The sequence below is a fragment of the Stenella coeruleoalba genome, assembly GCF_951394435.1.
Source record: "Stenella coeruleoalba genome assembly, chromosome: 15".
Classification (NCBI taxonomy): domain Eukaryota; kingdom Metazoa; phylum Chordata; class Mammalia; order Artiodactyla; family Delphinidae; genus Stenella; species Stenella coeruleoalba.
The window spans coordinates 73,547,904-73,571,003 of record NC_137161.1 but is presented as its reverse complement, the minus strand read 5'-3'; the positions used below and the strand labels follow the sequence as shown (position 1 = coordinate 73,571,003).

The following is a 23,100-nucleotide window of genomic DNA, read 5'->3' as shown; positions in this document are numbered from 1 at the left end:
TTCCCATAATCTTCCATATGAATCAGCACAACTTCCAACTCACACCTGGGAGAGACTGAAGGAAGCACAGCAAAGGCTTTGAGAATTAAACTATGAAATAAACTGCCACCAACACTCCAAACTCATAAATGATTTGTGAATGGGAAAAACCCAAAGCAACATAGCAAAGTTTGAAAACTAAACTGATACTGGAAACACTGTTCACAGAAGGAGACACAAACTTGTGGTTTAGAAACTAACCAGCTTGATTACCCACCACAACAAAAAAATCTTCATTCACCAGAGGATTCTAGCAGGACTCAGAGACTCAAAACATAACTCCAAAAATACTCAGATACAGAGAACCAAGAAAATGTGATCCAATATTGAGGGAAAAGACAATCAAAAGATGCACAGAACAGGAGGGAACACTCTCTAAGTAATTTATAAGGCCAGCATAACTATGCAACAAAACTGAAACTGCATACCTCAGACTGGGACTTGAACCCACAGGCTGGGACTTGAACCCAGCCAAAACCCAGGTTGGGACTTGAAGCCACGGTCTTTTAATTAGAATCACTAACCTGGCGTCAGGACTTACTGAGGCTCAGGTTCTTTATGTCTCAGCACAGACGGAATTCAGCAAGAGGCAAAGTGATAGGCAAGGAGTAGCTTTATTAATATAGGACACTTGAGAGGGATACAAGCAGGCAGACAAGGGGGCTCTGCCCCAAGAATTAAGCGGGCTAATTCTTTCCTTTGACATTTTTATAGTCAAAGGAAAGTGGGGAGGGGGAGACGACCACCTTCTTCCTCATTCTTTGAGTAGAGGTTAGGCTTCCATCATTAGCTCCTCCTCCTCATCAGGCAAGAGAGTGTTTGACCCTATAAGGTCAAACTAGGACTATCATGGTGTTTATTCAAATCAGCAGAAGGGTGGTAACATATACTAAAATACGTTAAATCATCACAGATTTCAGTATAATGAGGGTCTTCTACTTTGGAATGTCATCTTTCCCTTACACTCCGGTCCTTGGTCCTAAGGACATTACCTTGCTGGACTCAACCATTAACTTACAGTGGTCTCAAAAATAAAACAAGACAAAAACTTACAGTGGTCTCCCGAAGTTCCCTAAGGCTCCCTCTCTATCTATAATCCCCAGTGGGATTTCTAAAACTACCTGTGTAACTATCCTACTCTATCCCTATCAAAACCAGACATAGAGTATAGGAATAATAAAAATTACAGGTATCACTCATGAAATATATATAAAAATCCTAAACCAAAAGTTAGCATATCAAATCCAGCACTAATTATCGGATGATAATTAGTGCTCCACTAAGTTGGAGTTTTTCCAGAAATTCAAGATTAAATCAACATTACAAAATCTATTAATGTAACTTACATTAGTAGTTTAAAAGGAGGAAAAAAAGTCATATAACTACTTCAATTAGATAAATTAACCTCTGTTGTAGGTTGCTCCTAAATGGCTCCCAATAACTCGTCACACAGAGTCCTTTAAACAAATTAAGGGTGTGCCTCACAGATCCTCTCAATTTAACAATAAGGCCTCTAGGAAGCTTAAGCACATTGTCCCTTAGCCATCTCAGCAGGAGCCCAAAGCAAAGAATGGTTTATCTCAAAGAGATTTGTGGGTAAAATTATTATCCAAATGGAATGAACCCCAGTGAGATTTACAGAGGACCCAGAACGTTTCTGAGAAGTTTATCAGCAGCAACATTGCCAACTTGGACTGAAAGGGACAGAAACAGTATAAAATGGAAAGACACACTGGATTCCCAAAATTCTTCTGGCAGGAATTAGACAGATAAAACCACATAGCTACAAAATATGTGCCATCTTTCATGAAAAAGGAAGGATCACTCAAGAGCCCAAAGGGCAGAGCTGAGAGATATAGAAAATAATTCCTAAATTACTTACATTTGACTGAGACCTGCTCAAAGAATGTCTAATATTTTCTCAGATGGATTTCAGAATTGATATGAACCAATGACACCTTTTTCTTCCCCCTATTTGCCTTCATTTTAAATGTCTATTGTCCTATGCCTGTTCCATCACTGTATACTGGCATTGGGGGTGGGGTGGGGACATAACTTGTATCTTTAGTGCTATAGATCTTTTCTATTCAAGGACCTACATTTAAGGAACTACACCTAGAAGCTCCATCCACAACTAGACCTGATTTAGATGGCAAGATGAAGAAGGACTTTGAGCTTGTAACAGGATGAGAATTTTGGGACATGGGGAGGGGGGAAATGTATTTTGCATATGAGTCATTGGCAGCCTGAGAACAGACTGATTGGCTGCTTCTAAAATGGTACCCAAGAGGGACTTCCCTGGTGGCAGAGTGGTTAAGACTCCACGCTCCCAATGCAGGGGGCCCAGGTTTGATCCCTGGTCAGGGAACTAGATCCCACATGCATGCCACAACTAAGAGTTCACATGCCACAACTAAGGAGCTGGCGAGCTGCAACTAAGGAGCCCACCGGCCACAACTAAGGAACTGGAAAAACACAACTAAGACCTAGCGCAACCAAATAAATAAGTAAATAAATAAAATATTAAAAATAATAATAAATAAATTGAAAAATAAAATGGTACCCAAGATTCCCAACTCCTGTATTCCTTTATGTAATCTCCTCCCCTTGATTGTAGCTAGACCTAGGGATTTGCTTCTAATGAATATGGCAGAAGTGATAGGATGTCACCTGAAGATTAGGTTAAGAAGATGTGAATTCCGTCTTGCTCACTTTCCCTGGCTCTTCTCATTTGCTTGCTCTGATTAGGTCAGCTGCTGTGTTGTGACTAGCCATACAGAGAAAGCTTCATGGCAAGGAAGTGAGGTCCTCCATCCAACACCCATGAGGAACTGAATCCTGCCCAAAACCACATGATCTGGGAAACAGTCCTCTATCAGTTAAGCCTTGACTGCAGCCTGGAGACTCAGCTAAGACAAGCCCATATTCCCAACCCACCGAAACTATGATAAAATACATGTTTGCTATTTTAAGCAAACACTAAAGTCACTACATTTTGAGGAGCTTCCAGGTTGGTGAACATATCCACATGTCAGGAGGATGGAGCACCCTTGTTTCATGGGGCCAGAAGCTTCTGTCTTGGGACCCTTCCAGACCTCGTCCTACGTACTTCTTCATCTGTATCCTTTCTAAGAATGGCTCCAAATTTTTTCTTAAATGCAGCCTTTTAAATGAGAAATAAGCCAAGACTCAGTGACAGAGTGACTTATGTAGGCTCATACTGCTTATAAAAGGCAGAGCTGGGATTCAAATCCAGGACTATCTCAGTAAGAAACCAAAATCTTAACTATCTTACTCACTGAATATGTCTTCACAGGAGCTAATTTTAATGTAGATTACAATCAGAATTTTTTTTTGTAAATGTCTGATTTAAAACTGTTAATGTCTACTTTTAATGAAATAAACGATTCATTTAATTATTTTTTTAAAAGATGGAATGGGGAATACCCTGGCGGTGCTGTGGTTAGGACTCTGTGGTCCCACTGCCAATGGCCCAGGTTCAATCCCTGGTTGAGGAACTAAGATCCCGCAAGCCGTGTGGCAAGGCCAAAAATAAAAAAAATAAAAGATGGAATGATATAATGTCCTGGATTTGCGTTAAAATAATTCAAGAGTAGGGGAAGGGAGAAAGTTAAATGAAACACTGTTGGCCTATATTGATCATTGTTGGTGGTCATACATATACTATTCTTTTGAATATTTTTGTACTTGAAAATTTTCACAATAAAGAAAAAACTTATCTTAAGGTTTCTCAGCCTTGGCACTATTTACATTTTAATTGGATAAATCCTTTGTTGTGGGGCTTGTCTTGTGCACTGTAGGATGTTTAGCAACATCCCTGGTCTCTACCTATTAAATGCCAGCAGTGCAACCACCCCACCATTGTGACAACCAAAAATATTTCCAGACATTGCGAAATGTCCCCCAGGAGAGCAAATTGGCCCCAGTTGAGAACCACTGCTTTAAAACAAGGTTGCTTGTTATTATAAGTCCTAGCCTAAACAAAACCACAAAACATTAGGAAAGCTGCAGGACATAAATATATACAAAAGTCATTTGTATTTTGATACAAGAGCAACTAACAGAAACTTTAAAAACAACAAATTATATAGAGGAATTCCCTGGCAGTCCAGTGGTTAGGACTTGGAGCTTTCACTGTGGGGGGCCGGGTTCAATCCCTGGTGGGGGAACTAAGATCCCACAGCTGTGCAGTACGGCCAAAGACAAACAAAAAATTATTTGAAAAAAACCACATTATTCACATTAACAGCAAAAAGGTACTCAAAAATTAATCAAAAGTACAAGACTTTTAAGAAGAACATAATAAAATATCATCAAAAGATGTTGAAGACCTAAGTAAATGGAGAAGCATACTGTGTTATGGATAGGAAGGTTAATATTGATATAATGATAGCCATCCTTCTCAAAATTACCTACAAATTCAATGTAAATTTAATCATTAATAAATCATGCTTAAATAGAAAACTGAGGAATAAAGGGCTAAAAATAGCCAAGACATTCCTAGAGAAGAACTAAGCAGGAGGCTTGCCCTACTGGATATTAATACATTTCATAAAACTATAGTAATTAAAATAGAGTATAACTATGTTATATTTCACTAACAGAAAAATGCATATATGGAAACTTAATATTTAACCTAGCAGGTACTACAGGCGGCTAGGGAAAAAGAGACTATTACATAAACAGCTCTGGGGAACAAGACATCCATATGGGAAAAAATTAAATATGATCTGTACCCTCACACACAAAAAATAAATTTCATAATGATCAATAAATTCCAGATTGATTAACATGAAAGGAAAATTTTTCAAGTTTTAGGAAAAAATATGGGAGACTATTTTTCACCTAAGGGTAAGGAAAGAGTTCTTTACAAAACACAAAGTTCAAACCATAAGGGAGAGGCTGAACCAAGATGGAGGAGTAGAAGGATGTGCTCTCACTCCCTCTTGTGAGAACACCAGAATCACAACTAGCTGCTGGACAATCATTGACAGGAAGACACTGGAACTCACCAAAAAAGATACCCCACATCCAAAGACAAAGGAGAAGCCACAATGAGACGGTAGGAGGGGCACAATCACAGTAAAATCAAATCCCATAACCGCTGGGTGGGTGACTCACAGACTGGAGAACACTTATACCACAGAAGTCCACCCGCTGGAGTGAAGGTTCTGAGCCCCACGTCAGGTTCCCAACCTGGGGGTCAGGCAACAGGAGAAGGAATTCCTAGAGAATCAGACTTTGAAGCCTAGTGGGATTTGACTGCAGGACTTTGACAGGACTGGGGAAAACGGAGACTCCACTCTTGGAGGGCACACACAAAGTAGTGTGCGCATCGGGACCCAGGGGAATGAGCAGTGACCCCTGGGGAGACTGAACCAGACCTACCTGCTAGTGTTGGAGGGTCTCCTGCAGACGTGGGGGGTGGCTGTGGTTCACCACAGGGACAAGGACACTGGCAGCAGAAGTTCTGGGAAGTACTCCTTGGCGTGAGCGCTCCCAGAGTCTGTCATTAGCCCCACCAAAGAGCCCAGGTAGGCTCCAGTGTTGGGTTGCCTCAGGCCAAACAACCAACAGGGAAGGAACCCAGCCCCACCCATCAGCAGTCAAGTGGATTAAAGTTTTAGTGAGCTCTGCCCACCAGAGCAACAGTCAGCTCTACCCACCACCAGTCCCTCCCATCAGGAAACTTACACAAGCCTCTCAGATAGCCTCATCCACCAGAGGGCAGACAGCAGAAGCAAGAAGAACTACAATCCTGCAGCCTATGGAACAAAAACCACATTCACAGAAAGACAGACAAGAGGAAAAGGCAGAGGGCAAGGCAGAGGGCTATATACCAGATGAAGGAACAAGATAAAACCCCAGACAAACAACTAAATGAAGTGCAGATAGGCAACCTTCCAGAAAAAGAATTCAGAATAATGATAGTGAAGATGATCCAGGACCTCGGAAAAGAATGGAGGCAAAGATCGAGAAGATGCAAGAAATGTTTAACAAAGACCTTGAAGAATTAAAGAACAAACAAACGAGATGAACAATACAATAACTGAAATGAAAAATACACTAGAAGGAATCAATAGCAGAATAACTGAGGCAGAAGAACGAATAAGGACATTCCAACCAAAAACGCATAAGACAGAGGGTGGAATTCACTGCCACGGAACAGAATAAAGAAAAAAGAATGAAAAGAAATGAAGACAGCCTAAGATATCTCTGGGACAACATTAAACGCAACAACATTCACATTACAGGGGTCCCAGAAGGGGAAGAGAGAGAAAAAGGACCCGAGAAAACATGTGAAGAGATTATAGTCAGAAACTTCCCTAACATGGGAAAGGAAATAGCCACCCAAGTCCAGGAAGCGCAGAGAGTCCCATACAGGATAAACCCAAGGAGAAACACGCTGAGACACACAGTGATCAAATTGGCAAAAATTAAAGACAAAGAAACATTATTGAAAGCAACAAGGGAAAAATGACAAATAACATACAAGGGAACCCCATAAGGTTAAGAGCTGATTTCCCAGCAGAACCTCTATAAGCCAGAGTGGGGGGCATGATATACTTAAAGTGATGAAAGGGAAGAACCTACAACCAAGATTACTCTACCCAACAAGGATCTCATTCAGATTCGATGGAGAAATCAAAGCTTTACAGACAAGGAAAACCTAAGAGAATTCAGCACCACCAAACCAGTTCTACAACAAATGCTAAAGGAACTCCTCTAAGTGGGAAACACAAAAGAAGAAAAGGACCTACAAAAACAAACCCCAAACAATTAAGAAAATGGTAATAGGAACATACATATCGATAATTACCTTAAACATGAATGGATTAAATGCTCCAACCAAAAGACACAGGCTCGCTGAATGGATACAAAAACAAGACCCATATATATGCTGTCTACAAGAGACCCACTTCAGACCTAGGGACACATACAGGCTGAAAGTGAGGGGATGGAAAAAGATATTCCATGCAAATGGAAATCAAAAGAAAGCTGGAGTAGCAATACTCATATCAGATAAAATAGACTTTAAAATAAAGGATGCTACAAGAGACAAGGAAGGACACTACATAATGATCAAGGGATCAATCCAAGAAGAAGATATAACAATTATAAATATATATGCACCCAACATAGGAGCACCTTAATACATAAGGCAACAGCTAACAGCTATAAAAGAGGAAATCAACAGTAACACAAAAATAGTGGGGGACTTTAACACCTCACTTATACCAATGGATAGATCATCCAAAATGAAAATAAATAAGAAAACAGAAGCTTTAAATGACACAACAGACCAGATAGATTTAATTGATATTTATAGGACATTCCATCCCAAAACAGCAGATTACACTTTCTTGTCAAGTGTGCATGGAACATTCTCCAGGATAGATCACATCTTGGGTCACAAATCAAGCCTCAGTAAATTTAAGAAAACTGAAATCATATCAAACATCTTTTCTGACCACAACGCTATGAGATTAGAAATGAATTACAGGGAAAAAAACGTAAAAAACACAAACACATGGAGGCTAAACACTACATTACTAAATAACCAAGAGATCACTGAAGAAACCAAAGAGGAAATCAAAAAATACCTACAGAAAAATGACAATGAAAACATTACAATCCAAAACCTATGGGATGCAGCAAAAGTAGTTCTAAGAGGGAAGTTTATAGCTATACAAGCCTACCTCAAGAAACAAGAAAAATCTCAAATAAACAATCTAACCTTACACCTAAAGGAACTAGAGAAAGAAGAACAAACAAAACGCAAAGTGAGCAGAAGGAAAGAAATCATAAAGATCAGAGCAGAAATAAATGAAGTAAAAACAAAGAAAACAATAGCAAAGATCAATAAAACTAGGAGCTGGTTCTTTGAGAAGATAAACAAAACTGATAAACCATTAGCCAGACTCATCAAGAAAAAGAGGGAGAGGACTCAAATCAATAAAATTAGAAATGAAATAGGAGAAGTTACAACAGACACCGCAGAAATACAAAGCATCCTAATAGACTAGTACAAGCAACTCTACGTCAGCAAAATGTACAACCTGGAAGAAATGGACAAATTCTTGGAAAGGTATAACCTTCCAAGACTGAACCAGAAAGAAACAGAAAATATGAACAGACCAATCACAAGTAATGAAATTGAAGCTGTGATTTAAAATCTTCCAACAAACAAAAGTCCAGGACCAGATGGCTTCACAGGTGAATTCTATCAAACATTTAGAGAAGAGCTAACACCCATCCTTCTCAAACTCTTCCAAAAAATTCCAGAGGAAGGAACACTCGCAAACTCATTCTATGAGGCCACCATCACCCTGAGACCAAAACCAGAAAAAGATACTACAAAAAAAGAAAATTATAGACCAATATCACTGAAGAATATAGATGCAAAAATCCTCAACAAAATACTAGCCAACAGAATCCAACAACACATTAAAAGGATCATACACCACGATCAAGTGGGATTTAAACCAGGGATGCAAGGATTCTTCAATATACGCAAATCAATCTATGTGATACACCATATTAACAAACTGAAGAATAAAAACCACATGATCATCTCAAGAGATGCAGAAAAAGCTTTTGACAAAATTCAACACCCATTTATGATAAAAACTCTCCAGAAAGTGGGCACAGACGGAACCTACGTCAACATAATAACGGCCATATATGACAAACCCACAGTAAACATCATTCTCAAGGGTGAAAAACTGAAAGCATTTCCTCTAAGATCAGGAACAAGACAAGGATGTCCACTCTCACCGCTATTATTCAACATAGTTTTGGAAGTCCTAGCCACGGCAGTCAGAGAAGAAAAGAAATAAAAGGAATACAAATTGGAAAAGAAGAAGTAAAACTGTCACTGTTTGCAGATGACATGATACTATACATAGAGAATCCTAAAGATGCCACCGGAACACTACTAGAGTTAATCAATGAATTTGGTAATGTTGCAGGACACAAAATTAATGCACAGAAATCTCCGGCATTCCTATACACTAATGATGAAAAATCTTAAAGAGAAATTAAGGAAACACTCCCATTTACCATTGCAACAAAAAGAATAAAATACCTAGGAATAAACCTACCCAGGGAGACAAAAGACCTGTATGCAGAAAACTATAAGACACTGATGAAAGTAATTAAAGATGATACCAACAGATGGAGAGATATACCATGTTCTTGGATTGGAAGAATCAATATTGTGAAAATGACTATACTACCCAAAGCAATCTGCAGATTCAATGCAATCCCTATCAAATTGGCAATTTTTTACGGAACTAGAACAAAAACTCATAAAATTTGTATGGAGACACAAAAGGCCCCAAATAGCCAAAGCAGTCTTGAGGGAAAAAAACGGAGCTGGAGGAATCAGACTCCCTGACTTCATACTATACTATAAAGTGACAGTAATCAAGACAATCTGGTACTGGCACAAAACCAGAAACATAGATCAATGGAACAGGACAGAAAGCCCAGAGATAAACCCACGCACCTATGGTCAACTAATCTATGACAAAGGAGGCAAGGATATACAATGGAGAAAAGACAGTCTCTTCAATAAGTGGTGCTGGGAAAACTGAGACAGCTACATGTAAAAGAAAGAAATTAGAACACTCTCTAACACCATACACAAAAATAAACTCAAAATGGATTAGAGACCTAAATATAAGACTGGACACTATAAAACTCTTAGAGGAAAACATAGGAAGAACACTCTTTGACATAAATCACAGCAAAATCTCTTTTGATCCACCTCTTCGAGTAATGGAAATAAACACAAAAATAAACAAATGGGACCTATGAAACTTAAAAGCTTTTGCACAGCAAAGGAAACTACAAACAAGATGAGAAGACAACCCTCAGAATGGGAGAAAATATTTGCAAACAAATCAATGGACAAAGGATTAATCTCCAAAATATATAAACAGCTCATGCAGCTCAATATTAAAAAAACAAACAACCCAATCCAAAAATGGGCAGAAGACCTAAACAGACATTTCTCCAAAGAAGACATGCAGATGGCCAAGAAGCACATGAAAAGCTGCTCAACATCACTAATTATTAGAGAAATGCAAATCAAAACTACAATGAAGGCTTCCCTGGTGGCGCAGTGGTTCAGAGTCCGCCTGCCCATGCAGGGGACATAGGTTCGTGCCCCAGTCCGGGAAGATCCCACATGCCGCGGAGCAACTGGGCCTGTGAGCCATGGCTGCTGAGCCTGCACGTCTGTAGTCTGTGCTCCGCAACGGGAGAGGCCACAACAGTGAGAGGCCCGCGTACCGAAAAAAAAAAAAAACTACAATGAGGTATCACCTCACACCAGTTAGAATGGGCATCATCAGAAAATCTACAAACAACAAACGCTGGACAGGGTGTGGAGAAAAGGGAACCCTCTTGCACTGTTGGTGGGAATTTAAATTGATACAGCCACTATGGAGAACAGTACGGAGGTTCCTTAAAAAACTAAAAATAGAATTACCATATGATCCAGGAATCCCACTACTGGGCCTATACCCAGAGAAAACCATAATTCAAAAAGACACATGCACCCCAATGTTCATTGCAGCACTATTTACAACAGCCAGGTCATGGAAGCAACCTAAGTGCCCATCGACAGACAAATGGATAAAGAAGATGTGGTACATATATACAATGGACTATTACTCAGCCATAAAAAGGAACGAAATTGGGTCATTTTTTGAGATGTGGATGGATCTAGAGACTGTCATACAGAGTGAAGTCAGAAAGAGAAAAACAAATATCGTATACTAACGCATGTATGTGGAACCTAGAAAAATGGTACAGATGAACCGGTTTGCAGGGCAGAAGTTGAGACACAGATGTAGAGAAGAAACATATGGACACGAACGGGGGAAAGCCGTTGGGGGGTGGGGATGGTGGTATGATGAATTGGGCGATTGGGATTGACATGTATATACCGATGTGCATAAAATTGATGACTAATAAGAACCTGCTGTATAAAAAAATTAATTTAATTTAATTTAAAAATTAAAAAAATAAAAGAATATCTAGGTCATCAAAAATACCGAAAGTCTGAGAAACTGTCATAGCTAGGAGAAACCTAAGGAGATATGATGACTCAATGTCATATGGAATCCTGGAGGGATCCTGGAACAGAAAAATAATATTAGGCAACATTGCTAATTTTACTATTTAACAATTTCCAGGACTTCCCTGGTGGCGCAGTGGTTAAGAATCCGCCTGCCATTGCAGGGCACACAGGTTCAAGCCCTGGTCCGGGAAGATTCCACATGCTGCGGAGCAACTAAGCCTGTGTGCCCCAACTACTAAGCCTGCGCTCTAGGGCCCGTGAGCCACAACTACTGAAGCCCTCACGCCTAGAGCCTGTGCTCCGCAACAAGAGAAGCCACCGCAATGAGAAGCCCGCACACCACAACGAAGAGTAGCCCCCGTTCGCTGCAACCAGAGAAAAGCCCACGTGCAACAATGAAGACCCAGTGCAGCCAAAAATAAATTTAAAAAGTAATATTGTTAAAAATTTTTCCATATTTGAATATATTCATTTGGGTTTCTGATTTGTTACATGAATTTTATGAACAATTATATCTCAAGACCACTTGTATTTCACAGTTTATCATGTTCAAAAATCAATGTCATATAAAGATTAAGATAAAACAAACAAAACAAAAAAAATCGTAAGGGAAAAAACTGATAAATGCAACAACTTGAAAATCTACATTCATCAAAACAGATTATAAAGAAAGTTAAAAGACAAGCTACTGAGAGAAGCAATCTGTAATATATCTATCAGATAAAGGATATCAAAAAGAAAAAGACAAACCTTACCCATCAGAAATATGGGCAAAAGTCATGAACAGGCCTTTCACAAAAGAGAACTATATATAGCCAATGAAAATATACGGTGCTCAAATTCATTAACAGAGAATTACAAATTGAAATTACAGTGAGGTACCTACCATTTACTCTTACCCAGTTAGAAAAATTAACAAGCCAGGCTGTACTATACAGTTAAACTAAATAAGAAGGTTTAAAAAAAAAAGCCAGGCTGGTGAGGTTATGGATTCCTGGGGATTTTTATATTGATAGTAGCAGTGTAAGCTACTGCAAACTCTTTGGAAAACAACTTGGCATTACCTAGTGAAGGTGAATATGCATATCCTCCATGACCCAGCAATCCTATGCTTAAGTGTGTATCTTAGAGAAACTCTTGAAGAGGACACCTTAAAAAATGTATATAGCTCGAAACCGAAAATGACCCAAATGTTCATCAATAGTATAAATAATTATATTTATTATTATTATATCATAGTATTGTGGCAATAAAAACAAATTGAAAATAGCTATACACCTCAAAAATATAAATCTCAAGATAATGTTAAGTAAAAAAAAAAAAAAAAAAATGGACAGAAGAAAACACAGACTATGATCTCATTTATGTAAAGTTCACAAATAGGCTAACTAAACAAACAAAAATGGGAAAAACACGACAAAAATAATGACAGACCAGGTATCATCATCAGGTAGTTTCAAATATTGCTAATGTAAGGCTGAAATTCCCAAACTGCCATGTCAGTTTCCCTAGTAGAGCTGTTAAAATCAGGTGCCCATTTTGTTTCATTAGTTAAACAAACATTCATGAGTTAAGACTATCTCTACCGTAAACAAGCTTATGGAGAATGTGTGATAACAAAAGCCTATGGCGCACTTGGTACCGTGCTAGGTACCATGCCAGGTGTTTTGCACTCATTTTTTTTTTTTGACAGAGCATAAGCATTTAATAACAATAAAAAATATATATACTATAAGTACCATTTATGCCAGGTGCTGTGCTAAAGGCTTTATAGTAATTTTAATTTAATCCTTACAACAACTCTATGAAGTAAATAAATACTATGACCTCCATCCTCAGTGGGTACTATCGATATTATTATTATCCTGATAATAATAATAATAAAGATAATAGGTAACATTTTTTTTTTTTTTGGCCACACCGTGCAGCTTCAAAGCGCAGAGTGAAAGCGCACAGTCCTAGCCAATGGACTGCCAGGGAATTCCCAACAGGTATTTTTGATCACCTACTAATGCCAGGCACTGGGCTAAGGCTTTATAGTCAACCTAATTTAATCCTGAGGACAGCCCGGCAAAGTAGGTATCATCCCTAATGGATATTACTTCCATCCCCATTTCCAGGATAAGAAAACTAAGGGGGAGGATGAGGAAACTAAGCATAAGCAAAATCAAGTAACTCACCCAAGGTCATATAACTGATAAAGGATAGAGCTAGGATTTGAAACTTTGTCTGACTCTTATCTGTCTGCCTGTGTTTAGCCACTTTCACACTCATTATTTTATTTAATATTCATAAGCCCTATAAAGTAAACGTAACATAGAGGTTAAGAGCACAGGTTCTGAAGATGGAAAGACGTGAGCCCTACATGAGCTCTACTATGTTCCAACTGTGGAACCGAGGACAAGCTCCTCAACCTCTCTGAGAGGGATATCCTCTGAAGGGATAGGCCCTTCATCTATAAAATGGAGGGGTTTTTAAAAATATATTTATTTATTTATTTTTGGCTGCGTTGGGTCTTCGTTGCTGCGTGCGGGCTTTCTCTAGCTGCGGCGAGGGTGGGCTACTCTGTTGCGGTGCGCGGACCTCTCATTGCGGTGGCTTCTCTTATTGTGGAGCACAGGCTCTCGGTGTGCAGGCTTCAGTAGTTGTGGCACTCGGGCTCAGTAATTGTGGTTCGTGGGCTCTAGAGAGCAGGATCAGTAGTTGTGGCGCACAGAGTAAGTTGCTCCGTGGCACTCGGGATCTTCCCAGACCAGGGCTCAAACCTGTGTCCCCTGCATTGGCAGGCGGATTCTTAACCACTGCACCACCAAAGAAGTCCCAAAATGGAGGTTTTTAAAGTATCTGTGTGTAACTGTGAAAGGGTAAATATGAAAACTGAGATAAGGCATGCAAAGAACTTATAACAGTGCCTGGCACACAACAAATATTCAATAAATATTAGATGATAACATCATGGTCATCATCACCATCTTCTCCATTTTCTTGATTAAAAAAATGGAGATACAGAGAGGGACAGTAGTTCATCCAATGTTACAAAACCAGTTGGTGTCAGTAAAAGAATTTTAAACATAGGTCTAATCAGCTTCAAAGTCTGAACTCTTTTCCACTTGCCAAGACACCTCATGAAGGCAAAGGAAGCACATCCTAGACAAAGGGAGATCTCAAGGAGCTCCTCCTTAGGGAAGGGAGACCTAAGCTGAATGCTTAAATACAACTTGACTTGGTCAGATGAAGTGAGAGAAAGGTACCGCAGACAGAGGGAGCAATACATCCAAAGGAGCTGATACAATGAACAGTGTGGACTATTTGAGTAGATACAATTATTTCAGTGTGGCTAGAGCCCAGAGAGTAAGAGGCAAAAAAGTTAGAGTCTACATATGAAGCAAACATAAGATGCAGCATGATTCTGAGCAGGGGTTCTTAAAGTGAAATCTCCAGACAAGGAGCATCACCACCTAGGAACCTGCTACGAATGCAAATTACTGGGGCTACACCAGGTCTGAATCAGAAACTCTGGGTCTTTTAAAAGGTCCTTCAGGGCTTCCCTGGTGGCGCAGTGGTTGAGAGTCCGCCTCCCGATGCAGCGGACACGGGTTCGTGCCCCGGTCCGGGAAGATCCCACATGCCGCAGAGCGGCTGGGCCCGTGAGCCATGGCCGCTGAGCCTGCGCATCCGGAGCCTGTGCTCCGCAACGGGAGAGGCCACAATAGTGAGAGGCCCGCGTACCACAAAAAAAAAAAAAAAAAAAAAAAAAAAAAAAAAGGTCCTTCAGGGGACCCTAATGTATGGCTGATGTTTGAGAAGATGATTTTGATCAATGATGGCATGTAATGGTGTTTTTCAAAAATAATGAAATCATCCTTTATTAGATAACTCAGAAGAGGGAGAGGACCATAGTATCTGGATAGAAACTAGCTATAATACCTATGATGTGCTTGGTTTTTCTTTGATAGCAGTTAATCAATTTTACAGGTTATTCTACTTACAGATCAAATTTGCCCTGTGTTTCACCTTAGAAAAACACCCCCAAACAGGCTAACATTTTAAATCTTAAAAATATTTTTTTTCTTTGTTTCATACCTTCTAAGTTTCATACCCTGAAAGGTCAAACTTAGGTCTATTAAAACTAAGTGTTTAGGGCTTCCCTGGTGGCGCACTGGTTGAATCCACCTGTCAATGCAGGGAACACGGGTTCGAGCCCTGGTCCGGGAAGATCCCACATGCCGCAGAGCAACTAAGCCTGAGTGCCACAACTACTGAGTCTGCGCTCTAGAGCCGGCGAGCCACAACTACTGAAGCCCGTGCCTAGAGCCCGTGCTCCGCAAAAAAAGAAGCCACCGCAATGAGAAGCCCACACGCCACGACGAAGAGTAGCCCCCACTTGCCACAACTAGAGAAAGCCCATGTGCAGAAACAAAGACCCAACTCAGCCATACATACATACATACATAAATACATAAATACATAAAACAAAAAAACTAAGTGTTTGTAGGGACTTCCCTGGTGGCTCAGTGGATAAGACTCCGTGTTCCCAATGCAGGGGGCCCGGGTTTGATCCCTGGTCAGGGAACTAGATCCCACATGCTGTAACTAAGAGCCCGCATGCTGCTACTAAGAGCCTGCATGCCGCAACTAAAAGATCCCGCATGCCAAAACTGAAGGTCCCACAAGCCGCAACTAAAGATCCCACGTGCTGCAATGAAGATCCTGCGCGCAAACTAACACCTGGTGTAGCCAAATAAGTAAGTAAATAAATAAATATTTAAAACAAAAACAAAAAAACCCTAAGTGTCTGTAGAAACCATTATGATCCCAGCCTCTTAAAAACTTACAATTTTTATAAATTTAAGAGGATGTTATAATCAACTTTTTCTTTTGAAAACAAAATAGAAGTGTCCCAATTCCATGAGTTTTACTTCAGTTTTGCTAAATCCAAGCAAAATTAAATGTTGCCACAAACCAGAGCCACACCACCTCTAAGTACTTTAGATACCAAGGTTCCTTATGAGATTTCATTTGAAAAGAGTGTCCCACGGATAAGACAAGTTTGAAACAACTGGTCTACAGGATAAAAGTTAAGATCTTGAGCATAAAATATAAGGCCCTCCAAAGCCTGGTCCCTCTCAGCTCTCTCAAGCCTATTCCCACCACTTCGTGCCTGGGTATGAACTCTCAAACTGCCTATAATTCCTCATAAATACCACAGTGTTTCTTGTCTTTGTGAATTTGTCCATGTTGTAGCTTCCAAATGATTACTGCCTGGTTTTATTTTACTTTACGTTTAAACAATTATATTAGGCTATGGGAAACAAATGTGACATTCTGGGCCCAGGTGGGAGTGAGCTTGGATGACTTCCACTATAGAGTGGGAGGGCAGGGCCTACAGTTCAGGCATAACAGGTCCCAGCTGTTCTCTAGGTCCTTCTGTGCCCCTAGGTTGAGCCATGAGTCATGCCACAAGAAGCTCTCTATTCCACCTCTTCTCTTTGGACACTGTAGGACTAGAGTTAGACACAGACTGATCCTAGGAGTAATATCTCCTGATGGTTCATTTGGCCAAGGAAGAAAGAGGTGTTCTAAGTAATCAAGGAAGAACTACCACACTCCAACCATGGGTCACCCAAGGAGCACAATATCCTGTAAGTCAAAATGATCTTCCCTTTATCTGGGAGCTTGCCCCCCAGGGGGCATCTCGCAATGTCTGGAAACATTCTGGGTTGCCACAACTTGGCAGGGGTGGGGAGGGTTGCTACTAGTATCTACTGAGTAGGAGCCAGGGATGCTGCTAATTAAACATCCCACAACATACAGGATGGTCCCCCACAACAAAGAATTATCTGGCCCAAAATGTCAATACTGTCAATACTGTCAATACTGCCAAGGTTGAGAAACACTGCTTTATTTCTCAATTTGACACCACATCACCCAGGAAGGCCTTCCTGAACAGCCCAGACTAGGTTAGGTACCTCTTGTTGGTTTCCCATAGTACTTCACACTGTATCATTCAGCAATCTGTGTCTTCTGTTAGATCATGGGTACCTTTAGGGCAGACTTCTGCACTCTGTCTGGCACATAGTAAGTACTCAGTGAAGTAGCAGAGACTGCTATCTGCCTACCCCAAAAAACAACCTATTCTTCTCAGTAAAAGAAACATCAACTCTCAGTTGGGCACATGGTCACTACATTCCTCAGCCTTTTATTTACGGCCATAAGACTAAGTTATGGCCAGGGCAACACACGGAGAAGGGCTACCTGAAAGCTTCTAGAAACTATTCTTAAAAAATACTTAAGGCTCCTTCTTATATGCCCACCCTACCCCTACCCTGCTGCCTAGGACACAGATAATATGACTGGAGCTCCAACTTGGACCTTGGGGGCAATGAGCTTCCAAACCGGTCTTGGTCTGCCTTCTTTTACATAACAGCCACTATTTTATTTAAAACCATTGTTATCTTGGATCTCTATCTTTTGCAAAGACACCTTAATCTAAATGATTTAATACCCAACTTCTATTTTTTGCCATCGATTACCATGTTCTTCAAGAAAAGTGAGAGTTGTGCTTTATATTAATTTATGTTCTTGTTCTTCTCATTCTTCACTGACATATTTTTAAATACAATTTTCCTCTACTGTTTTCCTTTTACAACCTGTTTTGCTGTCAATTGTATTCCTCGTTTATTCAATTACCCTTTTCCAGCTAAGCGTTCTCAGCTACTTAGCTCTTCAATTTGACTTGTAAAAGCAGCACAGCCATTTTCACAATCCCAAAGCATTCCTCTTAGATGGTATTTGATTAACAACTAAATTTATAAAGATAGGTTTACTGCCTTCACAAAGGATCAGTAATCCAAAGTAAACAGCCTTGCTCTATGATAATTTTATGGGGAAAAATGTAATATTTATAAAACTCCTCTGGGATATTTAAATCTGAGTTCACAGAGCTCAGCTAATCCTGATTTGCATGCTATTAATATTACAAACTATAGAAGTGATCCTAATTTGCATGACTATAGCTTTCTCTTAACTTGCTCATAATATTCTTTTTTTTTTTTTTTTTTCTAGTACCGCGGGCCTCTCACTGTTGTGGCCTCTCCCGTTGCGGAGCACAGGCTCCGGATGCGCAGGCTCAGCAGCCATGGCTCATGGGCCCAGCCGCTCCGCGGCATGTGGGATCTTCCCGGACCGGGGCATGCACCTGTGTCCCCTGCATCGGCAGGTGGACTCTCAACCACTGCGCCACCAGGGAAGCCCACTCATAATATTCTTGTTATCCTTACATTTCAGAAATTTTTCAAGTCGACATTTTGTTATCTTTCTCTGGTAATCCTGTAAAATATAAAAATTTTTAATTTCCAAACTAAGTTCCATTTTGGAAACTAAAAAAAAATTAATATTCTAAATTTACTAAATAACTATTCTACTTCCTCAAAAGTATCTCCATTTCCAAAAATTTTTCTGCATTATTTTCACCTATTTAATGTGTTTTTTGCTCTGGATCTGATTTCTAAGTTTTTTCTCTGCTTTACACTTATTAGAAGCTTCAGAGTGTCATTTATTGTATTCTAATTTGTTCTATTTACCACTATTATTACATTTTTCATTCTAACCTATTTGTGCATAATAGTTGTACACCCTTTTTCTGCTCTTGGAGTAGATAACTCTTCTCTGAATTGTAGTTGTGATTCTTGTACTTATTCCTTTTAAGGGTTACCATTATATTATTTTGTTTTCCTGGCTTTGCTCTTTTGACTACTAAACTTATTTACTGATCATAAGTTACCTTTTTATTTCACTCACTCTTGAGTATACATATGGTTGGTGGCTTTTTTTTGTTGTTACTATTATTGATGATTTTTATTTGTTCCAGGTAATTCTATAGTATCTTAATGAGTTTAAGAGCAAAAACAACTCTGTGCACTCTAGTAACTTCCTGAATGCTTCCATATGGAGATGACTAAAATTCCACAATCCGCAGGAAGAGGTCTACATAAATAGTCTCAAACTTTACTTCTATTTCCTACTCAAAATACAAACTTCTATTTCCTACTCCAAACGCAAAATACAAATATCAAACAGAGCAGGCCTCAGCAGTAGATACCATTTACTGATCAGCAAAACCCTCCTCCAATTCAATCACTTGGAGAATTCTGCCGGAATACACCTATTTGCATAAAATATTTTCCTTAGAATGTGCCCCCCCACCTTTCTATACAAACATTTCTTGAAAGATAAAGGCAAAAAGACGTGTAGAAATACCTCAATTTTTTTCTACTCTCTATTAGTTTAGAAGAAAAAGAGAGATCAGCGAGTTCTATACATATTGTTTTTTGGAGCTATCATATTCAAGACTATGATTCAGTTTAATACGAAGTTGAATAGTATGGTTGAATAATTTATTAAAACAGAACGTAGCATTCAAACATAAAAGTTATAATGCCAGTCACTGGAGAAACTAGAACTACTACTGGAGTTGAACGACTACCTTAAAATATCAAGGATGACTAGTATATCTAAAATCCTAGGGACTTCCTTGGCGGTCCAGTGGTTAAGACCCTGTGCTTCCAATGCAAGGGGTGCGGGTTCGATTCCTGGTCGGGGAACTAAGATCCCATATGCTGCACAGCGTAGCCAAAAAAAATTAGTAAGTAAAAAAATAAAATAGAATAAAATCCTACAGTTTTACCTAAATGCAGAACTAAAGCTAAATTATCAGCCAGTCAAAGCAATCTGTTTTCATCCCTTCTCCACTCATTAAATATTTTGCTTTTATTTTCAATTTTGAAAAGTTTAGCTTATATACACTAATCTCTAATGAAGACTCCCTGGACCACGCCAGAATGAAAGTATGCTTTCTTCTATCAAACTCTTTCATAGACGACCCTTATACATGCTAGCAGGTGACTACCCTACACCTCCTACTCTTCTGTAACTGGAACTGACCAGGGAAGCAACAGATGAAATGAAAATAACTGAAAATTCCTAAGCAAAGCAAAAGAAAGCTTAACCTTCATAGTTAACAAGATAAGGCAGGTAGAACCATGAAGGCCCTTCTTATTGCTGTCGTCAACAATTTCTGCATCCTGAGCCATCTGGTGATATCTTCAAGCCTTCAAGGCTGCCTAAATATTTTCAGTATTTTTGTACTAAATAATATACTAAAATAAGTATTAAAATACTTACTTTAAACAATTTTCCCAGAATAAAAATATTTATAGGAAGGCAAAAGCACACAGGATGATTGACTCTGGGCTATGAATTCCTTATGGTCATGACTCTCAACTAACATGTAATATTTACAACCTGGTACTTAACTAATGGAATAAGTCTGTATGTTTTTACCTTATCCCCCAATTAGCTCTTTTTAAGAGCAGGGACTCAGTCTTAAAAGAGGCAGTTCAGTTTAGATTAGACCTGCTTCAACCACAGTAGCTCTGCTCTTATCTATTTTATACTGTAATGCTGGGTAAGTCTTTGTTTCAAAAAGGAGTTTAAATGTTATTATTTTGCTTTTAAGTTTAAAAACTACTTGCATCCCACTAAAATTAAAAGGACTGACAATACCAAGTGTTGGCAAAGATGTGAAGCAACTAGAACACATTCATGTATAGTATAGTCACACATGAATGGTACAGCCATACATGAATGATACAGACACTCTGGAAAACTGGAAGTATTTGTTAAAGATATATAGATACATAGATAGAGATATCTTACGAGCCATCAATTCTACTCATTGTTATATACCCAAGAGAAATGAAAGCTTATGTCAACCAAAGGTTATGTACAAGAATATGCTTAGCAACTTTACACATAATTCCCCAAAACTGGAAACATCAAATGTCCATCAACGGAACAATGGATCAATTGTGTTATATTTACATATTGGAATATCAGGTAGTAATGAAAAAGAATGAACTACTGCTATGTATAATATTCTGGGTGAATCTAAATGTTAAATGAAAAAATCCAAGAACAAGATAATAAATAGACATGACTGCATTTATATGAAGTTCAAAAACAAGCAAGACTGTTTTTGAACTTTATACGCAACCTCATATCACCTCTGGTGAAAGAGATTGGAACAGTGGTTACTTTGGGGTTTAGGAGGATACTCACTGGGAAGGAGCATAAAGGAGTCTCCTGAGTGCTGGTAATTTTTTTATATCTTTATATGGATGGTGAGAACACAAGTGTGTAGAGATGTAAACATTCATCATATTGTACACTGAATATTTGTGATTTACTATATATGTTATACCCTAATTTTTAAAAACTCATATAGTGGCAAGAGTCTTGGAATAGGCATTGGAGGTTCTAGTCATGGTTCTGCCATATGTGATTCTTGACAAAGCATAAAACCTCACTGGGTCTGCATTCCATATACTTTATGCTAAGTAAGGTCTCTTCCCCCTCTAAAACTCACTGATTCAAAATTCCTATGAATTTCCTTGGTCTGCATGTTTGCAAAATTTTCTTTTTTCTTTTTTCTTTTTTTTGGCCACGCTGCGCAGCATGCAGGTTCTTAGTTCCCCAACCAGGGATCAAACCCACGCTCTCTGCAGTGGAAGTGCAGAGTCCTAACCACTGGACCACCAGGGAAGTCCCTGCAAAATTATCTTTTCCTGATTTCCACAGAAATTTAACTTGAGCATATCTCTTTAATCCCTACTTGGAGAGATGGTGGGGTGTTAATAGGCTTATTTTATATTAATGGATGGAACTAGCATCAGAATTTCTGGGCCAAAATACAAGCATACAAAGTAAAATGCTACCTAGGAATACAGGTGATTAGAAACTAGTGATGCTCTATTATTTGGAAAGAACAGTGAACTGTGATGACGTTAGCTAAAGCTGTAATTCTCTCTGAATCAATAAAAATAACCTGGAGCCACTGGAGTGATGATACCTAATAATTTATAATCAATAACTGAAAGGTTGTTGCAGAAAGGTAGCTGTTCCTTTCCAATTACCTATATGAGGAATCAATATTTACTGTACAAGTTCTATACTTTGAAAAAAAATCAAGAAGACATTCCTTGATAGGGGCAAGCAGGACACACAAGGGAAGTTCACTGCTTTTTCTTTTTCTTTTTTTTTTAGGTATTACTTTTATAAATGGAAAGATAAAAAATAAAATTTAGTCATAGCCAACTTTTCTTCATGAGGAGATGCTACCTGAATTTAACAGTAGTTTTTATATCCTTATATCCTTATTCTAGGTATAAGTCATCAAGTCAGGTTATCAGAGCAAGTCAGGCCACCCTAGTCATCACTTCATGAGAAAGGAAGAAAAATACAATGGTTTTAGAAATACTTGAATCCAAGGAACTTCTTGTATGAATTATGGATTAAGCTTCCAAATTTCAGAGATCCTCTAAAATTTTGTAAAAATCAAGGGAAGATGTATCCATCAGATGACAAAAGAAGCACTACATGTAATAAAATGCCATGGGAAAAAGCACTAGCCCATTAAGACCAAAGCATAGATTCTAATTCTGGCCCTGCCATTTAAATTTGAGTAAATCATTTTGATCTTTCTGACTCAGATTTCCTACCTGTAAAATGAAGGGAATGAGTTAGATAATTTTAACCTTTATTTTTCTCTCACTAAAATTTTCCTATATGCTGGAATTCACTTCATACCAACATGGTAGATGCTTTTCCTCATACTGACCCTCATCTACACAGAAGTTAACTATCCTTATTAACAAAAATATCTAGAAATTAAATATCAGAAGCCACTAAAATTGAATGATGGTCATTAAAGTCTGATGTCCTTTCACTGCTATAAATTGGGTTTGCTTCCATCAAGTACATAAAGAACAATTCATAAATTTTAAAATGAATTAAGTAAATGAAAGGGTCTATAATGAACCGGCTAGAGAATTTTTTAAAAACTCACTGATGAAGCTCTATTCTAGAAAAGGTCTACAGTTTCCATATAC

At 38.8% G+C, this 23,100-nt stretch overlaps 1 protein-coding gene across 4 annotated transcripts in view; it reads right to left on the bottom strand.

Moving 5' to 3' along the window:
• The window catches only part of TPST1 (tyrosylprotein sulfotransferase 1), a 117,948-nt gene that overhangs the window by 62,641 nt on the left and 32,207 nt on the right, over positions 1-23,100 (bottom strand). The window lies entirely within an intron of this gene.